Source organism: Giraffa tippelskirchi, chromosome 5 (genome assembly GCF_054371585.1).
Source record: "Giraffa tippelskirchi isolate mGirTip1 chromosome 5, T2T-mGirTip1v1.2.pri, whole genome shotgun sequence".
Lineage (NCBI taxonomy): Eukaryota > Metazoa > Chordata > Mammalia > Artiodactyla > Giraffidae > Giraffa > Giraffa tippelskirchi.
The window spans coordinates 75,796,661-75,811,137 of NC_137279.1; the positions used below are offsets into that span (position 1 = coordinate 75,796,661).

At 42.8% G+C, this 14,477-nt stretch overlaps 1 long non-coding RNA gene across 1 annotated transcript; it reads left to right on the top strand.

Annotated features, from left to right (window-relative positions):
* The first annotated feature begins 329 nt into the window (after positions 1–329).
* LOC145506400 (uncharacterized) lies at positions 330–13,903 on the top strand. The gene is made up of 2 exons (XR_014053855.1): positions 330–506; positions 13,735–13,903. It is a non-coding gene; the product is annotated as an uncharacterized LOC145506400 (long non-coding RNA).
* The last annotated feature ends 574 nt before the right edge of the window (positions 13,904–14,477 follow it).

A 14,477-nucleotide genomic window follows, 5' to 3' on the forward strand; every position in this document is an offset into this window, starting at 1 on the left:
CTCTCTACACAGTGGGGGAAAGAAATGTCTTCTGGGTCCTTTCAGAATAAGTGGGCAGGTCTCACATGAATCTTTTTCCACATTTCTGTGCCCCCAATTCTCTGCATCCCTTCCTTATGTCTGAGGAATTTCTGACTTCTCAACTCCATTTAGTGGGAACCAATGTGGAATCCATGATTCAGCTGACCAAGCATAGAATGAGAACTTAGAATTGGTGACTTAGGTGAGGACAGTCAATTGAGAATCTCCAGATCCAGACAATCTAATACTGTATTCTTTTATTGGTCATATTCTCTCATAGTTCATTCTAATATGAATACCTCAGATTTTTGTTGATTCAAATTAATAATGTCATGTTGTCCTTTTGGTGTGTACATTTTCTCCTCCAGAGCCTGAGCATGTAATTAACCACTTTCATCTCCCCCTTCCCCAGCATGCTGGGATCTGCCACAAATCACGTCGTTCTGTCTGGAGACTGTAAGGGTCATGACTCCCCGCCTTGCCAGGTAAGGCCTGAGGTGGGTCTGTGCAGGATTTCCAAACAAGGCCAAAGCAGCTGCACCAGACAGAGGGAGGGGCTGCTTTCTCTAGCCAGAAAGACTCAGTGCAGATGAGAGTTTCAGGGCAATCTGAGTCCTCCCAAACTTCCCACATATCCTCACTTTAGAGGTCCCACTCTTTGCTAGTCAATACCCTATTTTTCACATTAGAAATGTAGGGAGCCCGTGATTTTTTTTTTTTTAAACAAATTTGTCATTTGACCAATAAAGTTTATAATTGATTTTGACTCTTTCAGCCCTGCAACTGAGCTAGAAGAAAGCCATTTAGTAAGGTCCTGAAAAGTCCCTGGGTTTCTATAAATGCCTTGGGCTGGAATTTATGAATCTGGGTTTTCCATTTTCTCCTTAAGCTTCCCAGTGTGGCAGAAGCAACCCTACATCCACCCGTCTCCCTCCCTTTCCACCTCCCACCCTTTAATTCCTCTTTTCACCCTGCTCCTTGGCTTAGTTTGGGCTCTCCTGAAAGTTAGTTTGAGACTCAGATTTGGATTCAGGTTGTTCACCTAGGGTATCCATCAGAAAGCAAGGAGAGTGAGAGAGAGGAGGGAGAAAAATCAAAAGGGGGTGTGGGCTGAAGCAGCTGAATGTGATGGGCTCATGCTCACTGGGGGTCTTCTGAAGCTCGTGTGAGCGACCTTTGAAAATTTTTCTGAAGGAAAGGAAAGGAACCACTAACCCACTGGCTCCCATCCCCTTTTGGTTGAGGTTTGCCCTCAGGAATGTTCATTTGTCTCACATTTGGGAGCTGGTGACACTGATCATGGGCTGAGCGTTCTCCCATGCCTTTGGAGAAAGCTTGGAGGCAGAAGAGCAGAGGGCCACTGGCACATGCTTAAATGTGACCGCCCCATAGCTGTGCTGAAAGCCGGAGGCCGGGGGAGTGTCTGCTCTGGAGTCCCACACCTTATCTGCAGGCGGTAACTTTAGGAGCCGTTTTGCTACTTGAGCCACAGGCTGCTAGAGTTCCTGGCTGGAGTTCCACCACCTTCAGCTCCAACCAGGCAGGTTACAAATCCCAGCACTCCATTTCTCCAAAAGTCTGTTTCCTGCCACCTCTTTAAGGCTCTGATTTCTATATCTGCTAGGGTTCTTGACTGTAAGTATCAGGATTCACTTACACTGATGTAATCTGAAAAGGGAACTTATTGCAAAAGCACTGGATCACTCATTAAATTGCTTAGAAGACTGAAAAAACACACTCAAATCAAGCAGGAAAGAAGGCAGCCAGCCCTTGGCCAAGCCAGCTCTCCATTCAGAATTTACTAAGGATCCCCCAGGGACTGGCCTGAGGTGCTTTACTAAGAGCTGGGGAAAGAAAGAGTTGAACAACCCGACCAGTGAAGAGGAGAACAGACAGCTCTATTTGTGTGGAGTCCTCAGGAAAGCAGGCATGTCAGCAGGATAGGTGGGGAGTGGAGGCATAAGCAACCTATCCTGGGGTCACGGTTACTGGAAGACCCCCTATAGCCCCCATAGCTGTGAATGTTGGGGGGGGTCCCCTCCCTTCTTGAACCTCAGGACATAGGCCCTTACTTCTCATTCTCTCATATACTTCCATTCTAGAGAAGGTTATTAAAATTAATAAGCTCAGTCATTCAGATTGTAAATCTACTTTGCGATGGGGAGAGAAAAATCTTTAAAACATATACACATTGAATCCAGTGGAGTAATTTATAGATACCCAGCCTGATCATTGAATCCAGGTTGGCAACCACGTAAGTCTGCTTTTCAAAAGTCTAACTTTAATGGCTCTTTGCTCTCTGAAGGTCTTCCTTCCTCATTCTCCAGTGCGTCCTGCAAGAGCCCCTAGACCTTGGACTCTAGCACTTGAGTCCCATCTGCATTCTCATTTCTGCCTCAGCCTTGGAGACCCAGCCTGGCCTCAGTCGTGGAGTGAGTTTAAGGAGCCCAGGTGTCCGTCACCCAGCCCTGCTATAGTTCGGGCCTTGTCTGTACCTAGGTTCTCACTAAACACCCCTGTCTGGGCCCCTTCAGTTTTCTGTTTAGGAAACTTGGCAAGAACCCAGGTCCTGCGAAGCCAAGGCCCACTCTAGTCCATCTCCCCAGGACACTGAACTTCACTATTCTTTCCAGAATCTTGCCCACAGCCTGGATGGCTGCCAGACCCCCTTGCTGCTGACCACCTACCCATTTGGCTCTCCCATGGCTCCTGCTCATAGCACCCTCACCACCCGCCTCGTACCAAGGCCCAACACTTCTGGGGTCCCTTTTCCCCTTGATAAGCCTCCCTAAGGCTGCCACCTCTGCCCATCAGCATGCTGAGTTTATTGCCTGTCTGGATTTCCCCCACCGCCTGTGGCAGAGCCTGCCCACCCACCCCCAGTGTTTCGACCACTCCTGGTCTGCCCCCTTTTGCTGTTCCTGAGTTTTAGGCTCCTGTTAATAACACAGCTTGTTTCTTTTCTTGCGACTGCCTGCTTATAATTCGTGCCAGCCCTGGTTAATTGTTCTTTTGTGCTGATGTCCAGGAATGAACAATACATTGATTTCAGGTAAAAGCTGCTCTCTCTACAAGAGAATAGCTTCAATCAAGATTTTCATTCTGATGAGAAAACAATCTTTTTCTTGTCTGTATGTTATTACATTTTGTTCATTCACTTAGTTCATATTTATTGAGCAAAAATTTTATCAGGCACCATATTAAGTGCTAGGATATAGGGGCAATTAAGGCATGATTCTTACCCTCAATGGACTTACAGTCTAGAGGAATAAAAGTTCTATATTAAAAGAAGTATAAAACAACATAGTAAGTGCTATTTTATTTGAAGCATGAGCAGAGTATGATGAATTTTTAAAAACTATTTTTAAAATTGTAATGAATATTTGACCCCTGTGTGTAGAAAAGCCTGGAGCTGGTTCCTAGGAAGACTTGACAATGCCTAGCTCCCAACCTCCTAGACACCACCTGAGGGCAGGGGTGGGCAGGCATGATGGGAAGAAAGTTCAGAAGCCTCCAGAAGTGGATGGAAGTTAGACTTGTAGCTAAGTAAAAATAACCAGGTCCAGGGTATGTCAATTGTCATTGTTTAGCACATGAAGGCTGACAGAGCATCACTCTATGTGTTAGAAATGCATTTCCTAAATCCCAAGGGAGAGTCCAAGGAGTTAACGAATAATAACCAGTTAATTCCCAATGTCTTCAAAGGGAGCACAGGATGAAGTAAGCTGCTGGACAAGGCCAAGATGATATGCACCCTCATATGTGATATAGACCAGAAAAATTAACAAAGAATAATAAGTAAAAGCTAGACTTCACTAAAAACAAAAATTATTCTTTTTTTTCAGGAATCATTATAAAGTTTTTAATGAGATAAAATTCACATAACATAAAATAAACTTCTGTATTTTATTTAAGTGAAAGTGAGTTTATTTAGAGAGATACACATTTCAGAGACAGCATGTGGTCTGTCTCAAAAGGCAAGAGCAGCCCCAGGGCATAGAGTCATCTGAGAAAGTGAGAACAGCCTTGGGAGAAACACAGTCCACAAACAGAATGTGGGCCATCTCAGAAGAGCAGCCCCAAAATATGGGATGAAAATTAACCATTTTAAAGTCAACAATTCAGAGGCATTTAGTACATTCACAGTGTTGTAAACCTCCATATCTATCTACTTGCAAAATATTTTCATCCCAAAGGAGATCCCATACACAAGCAGTCACCCTCTACTTCCCTTTCCCTCTACTCCCTGGCAACCACCAACCTGCTTTACATCTCTGTGGATTTTTCTATTTGGATATTTTGTAAAAACAGAATTATGTAATATGTGACCTTTCATGTCTGGTTTCTATACTTAGCATAATATTTTTGAAGTTCATCCACATTATAACATGTATCCGTATTTCATTTCTTATTAGGGCTGAATAATTCTCCATTGTATGTATATACCACAATTTGTTTATCCATTTATTTCATTGATGGACATTTGGGTTGTTTCTACTTTTTGCCTATTGCAAATAGTACAACTGTTAGGGGAAGCACACTGACTGAAACCGCCCACACTGGCCAGGCACCATAGTAACTATTTGCATGAGCTGTTTTATGACAGGAGGTCCTGGTAAGGAACATGGAACTAATAAGTCACCACCAACAGGAAGAGTTTTGGAAAGGTCAAAAGGAGACACCACATGTTGGACCGCCTCCCAGAATCCTTCTCTCTAGCATCCATCTTGGCTGAGCAATGCATGCACCACCAGGAAGTACTCTTGAGTCAGAATGATCTGTCAGAGACAACCCAGAAACTAATCCCATCACCATAAAACCGGAGACTGCGAGCCACATGGCAGAGCTGTTCTCCTGGGTTTCCTTCCCCTCCTGCTCTCTGCCTGGGTGCCTCTTTTCCAACAAAGTCTCTTGCTTTGTCAGCATGTGTCTCCTCAGACAATTCATTTCTGAATGTTAGACAAGAGCCCACTTTTCAGGCCCTGGAAGGGGTCCCCCATCCTGTAAGAAATGGCAACTCCACCAGGGACTCATCTTTGCTGAGACCGACATCCTGACCACTCGGTATACTCAAGGACCAGCTTGCCCACCGATGGACCAGACCCAGTGGCCACAACTGGTATCCTTTTGTCCCTGGTCTCCTCCTGATGTGGACAACTGGCCAGAGTGCCCTGGTCAGGTAAGGAACAAGAGAATTTATTGACCTCTCACCCCTTCCCTCTCCTTAACCCTTCCTATACTTCCCCTTTTTTGTAATCCTCTGGTCCTGGATGCAGGAATCTGATCGAAGAGCCTCAGCCTGAGCTGAGGATTGGAGGCTGATCCCCTTTGCTTGGCAGAGAAATTGAATTCTGGTTCTGTTCTGGTATGGTTTCTGGTTTGAATTCTGGTTCTGTTCTGTTCTGGTCTGGTCTGGTTTCTGGTAGGGCCGAGTTCCAGTCCTCCCATCTCTGGAGGCCCAGGGTAAAGTCCTATAATGCCTGGATATCTGCAGGTGGCAGGAGACGTCTGTAAGGCCACCCCGTTAGCCCCCCTCTCCTGCCTTCTCTCCTGTCTTCTTTGAACCTGGCTTCCTTTCTTCCCTTTGAAATCTTTGAAGACCTGAGATATTTTCATTTACTCTGTTAGTACTTGGATCCAAAATTCTGTGTCTGTATAGGAGGTTTTCTGAGAGACTGTAATCTTGTATTTAAGGAAGTGTCTGATTAAGACTGCCAGGTTTATCTGTGTGTCTTATACTCTGTATTCTGTGTTGTGATTTGTGATGGCCATTCTGCTCTGTGTGGCCGCCATTTGTTTTAGACCTGCCACCATTTTCTAAGAACTTGATTTTCTTTCCCTGTGCCTTGATACCAGGGCTCTCAGGATCACTTATCTAGACCATCTCTAACTCCCGAGACTGAGGAAAAACAGGAAGAAGTCTTTAAAATTTTTATTTATTCCAACTGTTATAAATAAACTAGTAAATTTTATTTTGTAATATCTAATTCATGTCTAAGTTCAGAAAATGAAGCTAGATCTCGCTTTGTGTCTGTCTGAATATGTGTATGTCTTGGTATGTCTTTGTCTCTGAATAATATTTTTGAAATTAATTTGTGAATGAGCTCTATTTAATTGGTTTAAAGAAAAGTAAGCACTTACAAGGGCTTCCCTGGTGGCTCAGCTGGTAAAGAATCCACCTGCAATGTGGGAGACCTGGGTTCGATCCCTGGGTTGGGAAGATCCCCTGGAGAAGGGAAAGGCTACCTATTCCAATATTCTGGCCTGGAGAATTCCATGGACTGTATAGTCCATGGGGTTGCAAAGATTTGGACATGACTGAGTGACCTTCACATTCCATTCCAAGCACTTATAAATCAAACAATTCTAAATTAAGCTAAATTAATTTCAGGTTCATGTGAAGTGGGAAATATTCAATATTAAATTAATACCTTGTAACATAGACATATCTCTAGAACCATCAATAAGTATAATACCTCTGTTGTACCTAGGTTTACTAGAGGTCAAATAAGACTGTATTCTGTTACATATATGTCAACAAGAAATGTACCTCACTGTGGAAAATACTTTTGGGAAGTTAAGATGTGTTTTCAGTAGAAGAAGATATGAAAAAAAAAATACTGAAAAGAGTTATGCATGATTAGGATTTTCTATAATTGGTTTGCAAATAGTTGGATAAATGGATTTTATTAGGAATAACACAGCCATAGGAAAACTGGTTAGAGCCAACTAGGTCCAAGGTGGCAGAGCTGACTTTCACTAGACCTTAAGCCTCAGTATATACGCCCATTGTGACGTATCAGGAAGCTAAGTGATACATCCACCAGCATTGGCTAAATCTGACCAAATTAAATTACATGGGAAATATTATCAAATGAGTAATAAATCCTCTCAGGTTACATTGTGTGGTAAACATTACTAATGTAGATATCCTAGAAATTATATGGAGTTCCTAATATTCTGATACGTCCTGGTATTCTAATGGTAAAACTGATGACTTCACAAAGGTTAACAAAAGGACTGAAAGAACCAGTGAAAGTGCTTGTAACTTTTATGGTGGTTTGCCATGAAATCAAAAGACGCTTACTCCTTGGAAGAAAAGCTATGACCAACCTAAGCAGCATATTAAAAAGCAGAGACATTACTTTGCCAACAAAGGTCCATCTAATCAAAACTATAGTTTTTCCAGTAGTCATGTATGGATGTGAGAGTTGGACCATAAAGAAAGCAGAGCATTGAAGAATTGATGCTTTGGAACTGTGGTGTTGGAGAAGACTCTTGAGAGTCCCTTGGACTGCAAGGAGATCAAACCAGTCCATCCTAAAGGAAATCAGTCCTGAATATTCAGCTGAAACTGAAACTCCAGTACTTTGGCCACCTGATGAAGCGACTCCTTGGAAAAGACCCTGATGCTGGGAAAGATTGAAGGCGGGAGGAGAAGGGGACAACAGAGGATGAGATGGTTGGATGGCATCACCGATTCAATGGACATGAGTTTGAGTAGGTCCAGGAGTTGGTGATGGACAGGTAAGCCTGGTGTGCTGCAGTCCATTGGGTTGCAAGGAGTCGGACATGACTGAGAGACTGAACTGAACTGATCTGAAAAAATTACAGGTTTGAATCTGTGTTTTCTGGGAGTAGGGAAAACATCCCCCTCAAACTAATTATGATGATAATTTGGTAAAATTATATGTTATAAATGAGTTGAAACAATTATATTTTCTCTCTATTTGACTCCTCCAGAGATTGAAAACTCTTAGGTTTCCAGTAACTTCATCAGTTAAGTTAGGAAGGTTATCTCACTAACAGGTGTAGAAGTTTTGAGACCTTGAAAATGTAATTTTTGAGACGTTGAAAAGAGAAGAATTCGCCTAGATTTTTTAAGCGAAATCTGTGATAAGCCTTTGGCGTGACTTTCCCAGCCCTAAAAGGTTTTATTTTAAAAGTTCAGTCTGAGACTTTATAAAAGTTTCAACAATCCATAAGTCTATGATCAATTATGGTTATATAAATCATCAGACCAAATTTATTGAGAGCAGAACTATTTTGCAAACAAACTAACCTTTAATTTGGTTATATTTGGTAAAAATGAAGGTAATTTTAGAGAGAAAAAGATGTTTCAATAAATATTAAATCCCAGTTTGTTAATGGAGGTCTGTATCAACTAAGACTCATTTCCTAGATAGTTCTTTGCTGTTATGCCATATTAATGTAAAATTTAATTGAATTCTTAAAGAACATCCTAAGTTTGTTTCTGAAGCTTATCCCAGTAATCTATCTTTGGATGAAGATCAGATGCCTCATGACATGCAATCAGGACTGGAAAAAGACATAATTTAAGGGACTATCTCCAACCTAGATGGAAGGACTTTTTTATCAGGTACTCTTAACTAGCTCATGCTCAGTAAAATTGAAGGGAAATTGACTGTTGATTAATTCCCACGTCCAAAGGCCCCTACACTGGACTAGTTTATAGAAAGGACTCCTAACCTGAACTCACCTTAAAACGACATTCAAACAGAGGAAACTACAATAACTAGGACAAGAAGATGACATCAGAAGTAGACAGCTGCCCAAGATGCTGGACCTGATTCATATGATAATTTATAATGTTTTCTTGACTTCTTGGACCTTTACATATAAATCAAATGTTTTTCTATCATAGGCATGATCCTATGCTAGTTTTAGAAATCAATCCAATTGTTGAGTTTGGTCAGTTACCTGTGTCTAGCTCTGGGTTACCTTGGTGAATTTCTCTACTCCAAGATTCTGATTGGTTGGCTCTGAGAAAATTAACTTAAAAAGAAAAAATATAGTCATATTCAGGTCAGTATTGATATTACAGGGCTCCCCAGGTAAAGAACCCACCTGCCAATGCAGAAGACTTAAGAGACCCCAGTTTGATCCCTAGGTGAGGAAAAGCCCCTGGAGAAGGAAATGGCAACACACTCCAATATTCTTGCCTGGAGAATCCCATGGACAGACGAGCCTGGCAGGCTACAGTCCATAGCGTCGCAAAGAGTCGGACACGACTGAAGCAGCTTAGCACGCATTGATATTACTAGAGTGAATCCCTTCACCAGGCCAATTAATAATGCCTGCTCTGACCCTGGCCATAAATTTGAGTTATCTTCTATTATACAGGGCTTCCCTGGTGGCTCAGTGGTAAAAGAATCTGCCCGCAATGCAGGAGACCCAGGTTTGATCCCTGGGTTGGGAGGATCTCCTGGAGAAGGGAAAGGCAGCTCACTCCAGTATTCTTGCCTGGAGAATCTCATGGACAGAGGAGGTTGGTGGGCTACAGTCCATGGGGCTGCAAAGAGTCGGACACCACTGAGCTACTAACACTTTCACTTTTTTATTACTCAAGCTCAATCAGAGGAACAAGCAAAGTTTCAGCAAAGAAAAAAGCCTCCCACAATAATGGGATGGATTTATATAGATAATACCAGGCTATGATAATTTAGGTTTAAAGTCTCCTCTATGTTGGAAACAATTAAATCATACTAAGGATAATAGCCTAGTAACACTAGGAAACTGGGCTATGTGCCTTATAGACAGTGCCGATATATAATTTCCCTGGAAGATAAGGATTCATACAGAATGGACTAAGTCAGGCAACCTGGGATATACTGGGCTACATCTAATGGGAGCTGTTAGCATAAGTCTTACTTATGACTTTACTAATACTGCTGGCTATGTTATTTGTATTTTACCTGTTTGAAAAAATTGCTGTTTCTTACACTGCCAAATGTGTGCTAGGCCTCTGAAAAATAATACATAGTTCCATATGAGATCGATAATGGTAAAAGTGTAACTCTAGATATGGGAAGAGGCAACAAGAGGGAATGTTTTCCTGGACCAAGAGGCTGGTAAGACAAGTGGTCCAGAGAATTTTGGATAGTGTTTTATGGCCTAGTCCAGTAACAGCCCATTGAGTGGCCTGTCAACAAAATCTTTGCCAGACCTGAGAATGAACATTCTCAGCTCCGTGGCATGAAACAATCATGAAATACCACCTCCCACCCCACCCCCAACCCCTGCCCCAAATCATGGTCAAGTTTATGACCAAGAAGGGGCCCTGCCAACTGGAAACTGACACTTGCCATCTAATTCCTCAAAGATTAAATCATGGCCACTGCAGCTGCTGACCTTCAACACCTCTGAAAGGAGTTCAGGGTGGAAATCAGGAAGGAGGCACTCTGTGCTCTGGGAAAAACTGGCAGAACAGGCCTTCAGCGAGTTAGATCTTTTCAGAAGATTTATGAGTCCCAATTCTTGCATCTTTTCATACATAGAGAAACACTGACATCATTAATGGTGATATCTGCTTTGGCTGTTAAGGAGACTATCACAATTAAAAGTCAAAATAGAGTAGCTATGGTTCACACATCCAAGGAAATAACTAGGTGACCCTGTGGATGTAATTTCAGACTAGTCCTTGTATTGCTAAAAACTTGAGTTTTGTGAGTCATCTCAGGCTTGGATGCCACAAGACATTCTCAAAACAATATCTGCTGGCAGCTAGTAACTAAACCTTACTTTTTATAAAACTAGGCAACTGGCTACCTGGCTACAAGTCTCCCCAAAGTGCCAGGTCCAGACTGGATTTCAGGCCTATTTTTCTGAAATGAGATTCACTTTGCCTATTTTAATTCCAGCTGTCACTCCTTCAACTACTTCTAATTGTGTCTGTTACACCTAAATGGCAGACCAAGGGATTGGGATTGAGATTTTAATCATACAAGATTCAGATCTAGGACTTAGAACTCAGAAATGCTTCCAATTCAGGATCTATTTTCCAAACTAAGTCAGTCCTATGCCCATTTTGACAATTATGACAAGAGTCATAATTGCCCAGTTCCCTGAATTAAAACTGAGCAGGACTCTGTGGGGGTCTGGAGTACAGATCCTTTCTGTGTTCCCTGTTTCTTGCTTGTAGAATATTGACTTTATTCAGCCTCCTTAACCTTCCCTGAGTTTCAAAGCACAGATCCAAACAGTTGCTGATCAGAGAAGGGAAGGGATACAAACACAGAGGAGAAACAGTCAAATGGTAGTACAGCCTTTCATGTCTTTCCCTTTTATGCAAGACACTACTGATACATGGGTGTCCTAAGAGTGGAATTGCTGATCCTATGGTAATCCTTAGAGCCAGAAATCCTGGAGTCTGAAGTCAAGTGGGCCTTAGGAAGCATCACCACGAACAAAGCTGGTGGAGGTGATGGAATTCCAGTTGAGCTATTTCAAATCCTAAAAGATGGTACTGTGAAAGTCCTGCACTCAATAGGCCAGCAAATTTGGAAAACTCAGCAGTGGCTACAGGACTGGAAAAGGTTAGTTTTCATTCCAATCCCAAAGAAAGGCAATGCCAAAGAATGTTCAGACTACTACACAATTGAACTCATCTCACATGCTAGCAAAGTAATGCTCAAAATTCTCCAAGCCAGGCTTCAATGGTATGTGAAGCAAGAACTTCCAGATGTTCAAGCTGGATTTAGAAAAGGCAGAGGAATCAGAGATCAAATTGCCAACATCCGCTGGATCATAGAGAGAAGGCAATGGCACCCCACTCCAGGACTCTTGCCTGGAAAATCCCATGGACTGAGGAGCCTGGTAGGCTACAGTCCATGGGGTCGCTAGGAGTCAAACACGACTGAGCGACTTCACTTTCACTTTTCCCTTTCATGCACTGGAGAAGGAAATGACAACCCACTCCAGTATTCTTGCCTGGAGAATCCCAGGGAGGGGGAGCCTGGTGGGCTGCCGTCTATGGGGTCGCACAGAGTCGGACACGACCGAAGCGACTTAGCAGCAGCAGCAGCTGGATCATAGAAAAAGCAAGACAGTTCCAAAAAACATCTACTTCTGCTTCATTGACTATGCCAAAGCCTTTGACTGTATGGGTCACAACACAGAAAACTGGAAAATTCTTCAAGAGATGGGAATACCAGACCACCTTACCTGCCTCCTGAGAAATCTGTATGCAGGTCAAGAAGCAACAGTTAAAACCGGACATGGAACAACAGACTGGTTCCAAATTGGGAAAGGAGTAAGTCAAGGCTGTATATTGTCACCCTGTTTGTTTAACTTACATGCAGAGTACATCATGCGAAATGCCAGGCTGCATGAAACACAAGCTGGAATCAACATTGCCAGGAGAAATAACAATAACCTCAGATATGCAGATGACACCAACCTTGTGGCAAAAAGTGAAGAAAAACTAAAGAGCCTCTTGATGAAAGTAAAAGTTCAGTTCAGTTCAGTTCAGTCGCTCAGTCGTGTCCGACTCTTTGTGACTCCATGAATTGCAGCACACCAGGCCTTTCTGTCCATCACCAACTCCCGGAGTCTACCCAAACCCATGTCCATTGAGTCAGTGATGCCATCCAACCATCTCATCATCTGTCGTCCCCTTCTCCTCCCGCCCCCAATCCTACCCAGCATTAGGGTCTTTTCCAATGAGTCAACTCTTCGCATGAGGTGGCCAAAGTATTAGAGTTTCAGCTTCAACATCAGACCTTCCAATGAACACCCAGGATTGATCTCCTTTAGGATGGATTGATTGGATCTCCTTACAGTCCGAGGGACTCTCAAGAGTCTTCTCCAACACCACAGTTCAAAAGCATCAATTCTGCGGTGCTCAGCTTTCTTCACCATAAAAGAGGAGAGTGAAAAAGTTGACTTATAACTCAACATCCAAAAAACAAAGTTCATGGCATCTGGTCCCATCACTTCATGGCAAATAGATGGGAAACAAGAGGAACAGTGACAGATTTTATTTTGGGGGGCTCCAAAATCACTGCAGGTGGTGAATTCAGCCTTGAAATTAAAAGACGCTTACTCCTTGGAAGAAAAACTATGACTAACTTAGACAGCATATTAAAAATCAGAGACATTACTTTGCCGACAAAAGTCCACATAGTCAGGGCTATGGTTTTTCCAGTAGTTATGTACAGATGTGAGAGTTGGACCATAAAGAAAGCTGAGCATTGAAGAATTGATGCTTTGAAACTATGGTGTTGGAGAAGACTCTTGAGAGTCCCTTGGACTGCAATGAGATCTAACCACTCCATCCTAAAGGAAATCAGTCCTGAATATTCATTAGAAGAACTGAGGCTGAAGCTGAAATTCCAATACTTTGGCCACCTGATGTGAAGAACTGACTCCTTGGAAAAGACCCTGACGCTGGGAAAGACTGGAGGCGGGTGAAGAAGGGGACGACAGAGGATGAGATGGTTGGATGGCATCACCAACTGGATGGATGTGAGTTTGAGTAAGCTCTGGGAGTTGGTGATGGACATGCAAGCCTGGCGTGCTGCAGTCCGTGGGGTCACAAAGAGTTGGACACGACTGACCAGCTGAATTGATGGTTATCCCATGTTTTACTTTGTAAAGAACAAGCCATTTATTGTTAACCAGTAAATTGCTGTGTATCAACCAGAAATGGTAGAGAAAAATGACAATAGGATTTCTAAAAACTCATACATGAGGGGATATGGGCAGACGCTACTGCATGATTATCAAACCAAAGTGTTTGTCTTCCTAGACATACAGCTGGACTACATTTCCCAGTCTCTCGTGCAGCTAGGCAAGGCCATGTGTCTGGGTTCCTGCCAATAGAATGCGAGCAGAAGTAAAGTGGGGCAATTTCAGGCCTGGCCCTTGAACACCACCCACAGGCAATCCTCCGTGCTCTCTCTTCTTCTGCAGGCTTGATGCAGAGAAACACAGCAACCTGAGAAACCACACATCGAAGATGAGGACGCCCGAGAAGGAAGGAGCACAGGCTCCAAAATTGCCACTTGGAGGAGAGTTGCTGCCATAAGGAATACTTGTTTTATAGTTTGAATGAGTGAATAACAAACTTTATTGTGTTAAACCATGTGAGTTTATGAGTACTCTGTTATAGTGGCTAGCAGTGCCTTATCCTTACCCTAAAAGGCAAATTAGAAGACCACACCTTACTCAGACAAACGTGATACTTGGGGTTAGTGTGAAAAACTGGAAATTGGGAAGAGCCCAGAAGGCCAGGGAAGCTTGAGGCTGAAGTGAATTCAAACTTGAGGTGCTTTGTGTCATGCACAGAGAGAGGTTTAGGACTTGGGCTCTGGAAAGCTTACCTAGGACAGCACCTGGGCCAGCCTGAACGATGACGTGCTGTGGTGTCCTTAGAACAAGGACAGAAACGAGGCCTTTGCACCTAGTATATTGTTTCAATCAGGAAAACTGTATGCTTAAAAAAACAAGAAGAAGTCTTCTCTGACTAGACTGAATAGACTTCATCTTTCTTAGACTCAGAAATCTGTTGAGGCTCATCTGTTTTTAATGCTTTGTTGCTTTCTTTGATCACTTCCCATCTGTTTTCTCACGGTTTCTTAAGAAATTTCTATTTCAAAACTCCAAATCAGACAGTCAGTGGAAACAGCAGTCAGGGCACATTTAGAGCTCCTAGA